Source organism: Chenopodium album, chromosome 1 (genome assembly GCF_948465745.1).
Source record: "Chenopodium album chromosome 1, dcCheAlbu1.1, whole genome shotgun sequence".
NCBI lineage: Eukaryota > Viridiplantae > Streptophyta > Magnoliopsida > Caryophyllales > Amaranthaceae > Chenopodium > Chenopodium album.
The window spans coordinates 57943156-57950161 of NC_137834.1; positions in this window are offsets into that span (position 1 = coordinate 57943156).

Genomic DNA, 7006 nt, shown 5'->3' on the forward strand with positions numbered 1-7006 from the left:
CTTCTCTTTAGTATTTAGGAAATTATTTTGCTAGTTTTAAGGAATTAAAAATAATTGTGTAAATAATATTTATTGTGTATAAAATAAATAATTAATAAAATACAAATTATTCACCAAATAATTTAACTAATAAAATCAGATTTGCACACTAGGAAATCCAAAATTATTAGTCAATTAAATGGGATTTTCGGACCTTATTAAAATAATAATAAAATGTAGCTTTTTTCTTAATTAAAATATCCGAAATATATAAATAATTTGATTTTAAAAATAAGATAAATGGATAGTAAATCTTATCCAAAACAATATTGGTTTTTAAAATACTTTTGGTGCCAAAATTCAAATATCATTTTGGCTCCAAGATTTGAAGAGTAGTTGAATTACTAAATACCCTTTTTAGAAAATACTTCGTAATAATTAGTTAATTAATTAGGAAAGTACGTATGAAAATACCGGGTATACAATCATCATTGTATAGACTAATTAAAACACGACTTTGATATATTTGTAAAGACATTCATGTGAGAGTCAACGCTGGGAAAAAGGGTCAATGCTCTTAAACCGGCCTGAGGTATTCTCTCGCATGTATTTACAAAAAAAAAAATGTTTTATAAGGTGATTTATGACAAATTTTCCTCAATTAAAAATATCACACAATATATCTCTCCAATTTTTTTTCTTAATTACTTCTTTGCCCCAAAGTAATTGACGCATACATGTCAATATACTAACTTTAAATATATATACTACCTCCGTTTCATAATATCTGCAAAAAAAACTAGGATTCACATTCCCTAAGACAAAATTTGACAAATGTAGATTAACAAAGGGGTAGATTATTAAGGGTAAAAAAAAAGTGGAATGATTTGATTAAGCCACCCACTAACATCCAGAACCTCTGCCCCCACCAAGCACCAGTAGAAAAAACGTACTGGCAAGCGGTTCAAACCCCCTAATGGCAAGCGGTTCTGAACCGCATGGGCTTAGGGGGCTTGCCAATAGCCATTTATGGCAAGCGGTTTGGAGCCAAAATCACTTACCATTTGCACTTGACATAATATTATGTCAAGTGTAATGGCAAGCGGTTTTGACGCCAAACCGCTTGCCATTTGTTTTAATTTTTTTTTTCTAAAATTTATATTAATTAAAAATAATAGTATTAGTGTAGGGAATAATTTCAAGCCTTTAATCCCACTAGCTTGAACCCCACTGTGATCATACACTAAAGTACGGTGGCGTCCAAAAGGGAAGAAGATAGAGCAAAAGAGTCGCCAACAAGTTTTTTAGGAACTTGTAAACCATTCACGAGGTGAAGGTTACACCCGTTAACGATCCAAGAGATCGTCAACTCCAGAAGGTCATGAACCAAATAAGGGTTCGGGGATGAAGGTACAAATCCAACCTAAAAGAGATTGAACCTGCCCTAATAATAGGCCTCTACTTTATTCTGATCGTATTCATGTGCGCTTTCTGATTAACATGCAATCATTAGACTTAACCCTAAACCTGTTTATCTATGTTGGTTGAATATTAATGCACAAATAAACTATTATTGGCGATCACTTGAAATTATAATCAAATTAACCCTAACAAGATTATTAAATATCTTATTAAGCGTGATTACAAGTATAGATTCCCTTTAAACATGCATAAAAGGTGTGATCAAGCAATAAATATAAATATCAAGCAACAATAATAAATAATCATGAATAATAATTATAAATAAAATAATCATCATCAAAATAATAATAATCATAATCGTCATAAATTATAACAATCATAATCATGTTCATGTTAATATTAAAGCATAATAATAGCAAGATCCTAGGCATGATACTAACAAGATTAATAACAAACCCTAGCATGTCACTAACCAATAAAAATCAAATCTTTAACCCTAACATGATACTAAAAATCATAAATATTAGGAAGAACATAGGAAGCATCGCAGGAATCATAATAAGCATATTTGATATTATAAAATTTTCCCTAATATGATACTAGGAATATCATAACAACAATATCAACATGATGTCTACATCATAATATCAATAAATCAATTAAAGTACTTACTTTGACGCCTCGTACCTCTTTCAAATAACAAAATACACACGTTAGTAACTTCAAGGAAAATAATAAACAAACAATTAAATTAAATAATGGAAATAGAGATTTGGGACCAAACCCTCAGAAATTAAAACCTTTCACGTCTAGGCGAAGGTAACTTCGAATATGGCTAGGTGTTTCTAGATCTTGTGAATGCGGAATTTTGTGTGAAAAGCAAAGAAAGAATTGAATGAAAGAGAGATGAATGATTTAGAGAATGCTAAAGAATTAATGATTGTTGATGAAAACTTGCGAATGAGGAGAATTGGTGAATGAATGTAGATGATGATAATTCGTGAATGAAAATGGAGTTTTTAATACGATATTTATAGAGAAAATCAGCCAAAAAGATAAATTAAACAAAACAGAGTCTGACGCTCAGAAAACAGAGCTGGCGCCAACCCTGGCTAGCTGGCGCCAGGCACCAGCACTAGCGCCAGGCGCCAGGCCTCGTTCCAGGCGCCAAGGCCTGGGGTCAGACGCCAAGGCCTGGGGTCAGACGCCAAGCTTGATTCCAACGCGTTTTCGAAAATCCGATAAGTTTGTCGTACTGGAGGATAAAATAATATAATTTCCTCGAAAATGCTATTTGATTTTGATTAAAACTCTCAAAAGTCAATTTATCTATGCTAATTGAATTAGGAATGAAAAGAACCTTCTAGAAGAATCTAGAAGACTAAAACCATTCCTAATAGCATTAGGAATGATAAATCATATTAGGCCCTCCCCTAGATCACTGGGCCGTACATAAAGCTCAAAACGGGCCCAGTTTAGTAAATTGGCCATAATTTCCTCAATATTCATCGGAATCGGACCTATAATATATCATTGGAAAGGTCTTTGCAAGCCCCATCCAACTACACTACTATTGGACCTATATCATGGACCAACCAAACTGGATTGGCTGTTTTCTTAAAATAAGTTTTCAAAAATAGAGAGAAGAGAAAAGAAATAAAAACTATCTGCAACACTAGACCTTTCCACACTTTCGTTTCATTCGATTATGATTCGACGTGAAAGGTACTCATCACTGGGTTTGGTTTTGGGGAGACACAAATGGGTGTCTACAGAAGCCCCCACTTTGACTGAGTTTGGAGAAACGCGAGTTTCAAAAACAAAAGTCAAAGTATCGATAGGGACGGAGAATGATTCAGAACGTTCTGCGATCCTAAATCAATCTTGTAACGTCGATACCTGCAAAACTAGCATTAGTTAAACAGATAAAAGAGTTAAGAAACGCGTATCTTGCACTGTCGAGCACACGTCTCTGAAAGTAACCGATTTGCTGTCGCTTTACTGTTGTGATGACCTTCTGCAAGCTAGAGAATGCCATCCCGCTTGAAAACCGCTACGCCTGTAACTGCTTCCAAATTTAGAAGATCGCTTCGCCTGAAACGATCCTCCCCGCAATGATAGTACTCCACGTTCAAGGGAATACCATCAAAGATTATTTCTCTTGAAACAATTCTCATCCGCACTGATAATATTCCACATCCTAGGGAATACCATCGAAGATTATTTCTCTCGAAACAATCTCCATCCGCATTGATAATATTCCACATCCTAGGGAATGCTATCGAAGATAACTTCGCCCGAAATTACCTCCAGTTGTTCGTGACAACTTTCCGCAAGCTAGGGAATGCCGTCGAAGACATCTTCTCTTGATGTCACCTTCATTCGATGCGATAATTTTCCAAAGGAAATTACCGAAGATCCACGCCTGTCGATCTTTAAAAGTTCGCCTGAACTTTGCTTCCGCTACGCCTGTACGTCGGCGCTTCCGTTGCTTTGAACCTGTACGTCAGTGCTCCTTTGCTCTTGAACCTATATGTCGGTGCTTTTTGCTAATGAGACAATGCTTAGGCGCTTTAAGCTAAGTGAGACGATCTCTTATCAGGTCGATCACTTTACGTAATCAAGCCGATTACTAAATCATGTCAAATTGCTCAGAGGGGCTAACTGGCGTACCAAGGAACCCAAAAATATGTTGCAGAAGGCTAGCACAACCTCACCAGGTGGCTGGGTGCTTTGGCGTCGCTGAAAAACCATCAGCGCCACCCAGCTGGCCTTAGCGCCAGGCGCTGAGATTGGCGCCAGGCGCCAAGCCAAATATGTGACGCCAATTCATAGGGCCTGGCGCCAGCACGGGGATTTCCTTAAATACCCCCTCCCTTCTTCATTTTGCTGGCTGCTCATCGCGAAACTGCTTGAAGAAACCCAAAAGCTTCAATTGCTCATTGCTTGCTCGTTTCTCAACCGAATTCGCCCAAATTTGTTGCAAATCAAAGCTCTTTTCATCTATTTTCCTGATCTATGTAAGTTTTCTTTAAACTCACATCAGCTTTTATGAATTTTTGGCATGTTCATTCACGAATTTCATGAAAATTCAAAATTTATAATGCTCAATTTGCTTTGTTTGTCAAGTTTTATGCCATGAAATTGCTTGATTATGTTTGTATATTGCCTTTGGAGTAATTTGAGACTTGTTTGACTCAATTTGGTGAAGAAATGAGCAATTTTCCATTGTTCGACCTCTCAAGGTCGTGAAGAACAATGTGGCTTGTTCTTGATGTTTTTGCTAGCAATTCTTGTTCAATTTGTCACAATAATCACTATAGTGTTGCAAGAAATTGTTTGATTGCTTGAAAAATGCCGTCATGTTCAATTTGAATTTGTGCTCTGTTTTAGTATTACGTACTCTGTTTTTGCGAACATAGTATCATGCGGCTAGGCGAACCTTAGAACCTTAATTTATGATGATTTTGCACAATGTAGCATGGCTAGAAAGCGAGGCTCGGGTTCACGGTCCCGAAACACTAGACGGGAGCATGAGCCCGTAGAGGATGACGTTACGCCTTCCACTTCGCTTGGTCGACTTCCGGAATTGGATGAGCGGACCTTGTTTTTCGCCCCTGTCCACCACATTTATGAGAGGGTGAGACAGGGCATCGCGCCCGGGAGGACACGGCATCACGGCTCTGGCTGTGATGGTTTAGGCGATTTGTATAGGATGTACATCGTCAGGGATCTTGAGACGAGACTCCTATGGGAGTCTTGCGGGCTAGCTACTCTGTTTGAGACCTCCGAGGCTATGGTTGCCTCCAGCGGGGGTCACCACGTAGTGCGCGCTTTGGTGGAGTTCTTCTGGGACACCACCAACACCTTCCATTTCCCCTGGGGCGAGATGATGGTCACCCCTACGGACTTCAGTCTCATCACAGGACTGGAGTTCACTTCTGTGCCACTGCCGTTTGATAGTGGAATCGATGTCTTTTCTTCGGAGGTCGAGGAGCTGTTGGGGCCGATCGCTATTCGGGTCCGAGCTGAGGTCGAGACAACTCAGTTTAGTGCTAGGGGAATTCGCCGCTCGACACTGGCATCGGCTCTTGATGACGATGCGACCACCCGAGAGCAGCGGGTGTGTATCTTTGTGCTGATGTTGTTGTCAGGGACATTCTCCCCTAATAAGGGTAGTAGGGCATTGCTTTACTACCTCCCTACTGTCCGTGATCTTCACCGGATCGGGACTTATGACTGGGCCAGCTTGGCTTATGCTGACTTCGTTTGTGCGCTGAGGGACTCGTGTCGACACCGGTCCTTTGGGACGAACGTTGCTTTGTCTGCCTTTTGGAAGGTCGTAGAGGTAAACATTTACTCCCTATAAAGTTTATCCCTACATATTAGTTAGCATTTACTCACACTTTTAACTCCTTGTAGATCTGGTTCTACGAGTACTTTCCTTCCGTTGCACCGGCGAGACTATCGCCGCGAGGATTTCCAGTGAGCGCCTCTTGGGGCGGCCACCATGTGGATATGTCTGCCGCACGTGTCCAAAACTGGATCATCTCGGTACGACGTTTATTGTTTATTTTGCCTTTTCGCGGTGTTTTAGATATATTCTTGTCTGATTAATGCTTTTTATAAGGACCTGAGGTGGTATACCGACCATGGGGCGGTTGGACAGTCCCTGGGTTAGCCGCACAGTATTCTACTGAGCTTCGCTATTTTCTGGGGACTTACGGAGCGGTCGCGTACTTAGGAGAGAGGGTCGCTAGACAGCACTCTTCTGATGTCTTCGTCGTTCCCGTTGCTCCACCACGTCATATGTTCGATGAGGCGCAGTTATCGAGCATGTCTGAGGAAGCTGGTACCCCTTGGCAATCCCATGTGATCCTCGGGCGGTGTTATGCTGAGGAGCTACTACCTTTGTTAGCTCCAACCCCCGTACCGGCTGAGGATGTGAGGGTAAGATTTTCTTAGCTTTACTTTCCACCAAGTAGCCCCCAAGTAATGTTTTACTGATTTTTTCTGTTTTATCAGGACGGTGCTGCTGAGTTTGTGCCACCCCGTATGTCCATCCACTACCAGGGGATGTACGGGCCGATCGAGGAGATGATTTCTCCGGCTCCCGAGGGCGAGCGCTTCGTAGAGCGGTCGATTCCTCGCCACCAGACTAGAGTAAGCCTAGTTTTTTTTTCAGAATCTTTTGTTCATATATCATGTATTTTTACTGACTTACTTTTTTGATAGTTTTCACGCGAGGTGGTTTCGGCTATGGCACGATGCATAGATGCTTTCCGGAGCCAGCTCGTCCGGATGAGGAACGCGGCCACTTGCCGTCGGGATGACGTCATCCGAGAGGTAGCCTTTCTTTGCTCATTATTTTTGCATTGCTGCTTCAATTTTACTTTGTTTCTGATTTAACTCTTTTTGCTGGGCCAGCCTATCGCTTCTCACACCCGCACGAGACCTGAGGGGCGGAGGGATCCAGCGAGGTCTATCTCGAGACGTCGTCGTACTTCGTCAGGGGGTAGAGGCGGTCGCTCTGAGGCTGCTCGAGCTGATGTTGCAGAGGGCTCGGGATCTTCCTCTGAAGGTGCTCACGCTACACCGGTAGGAG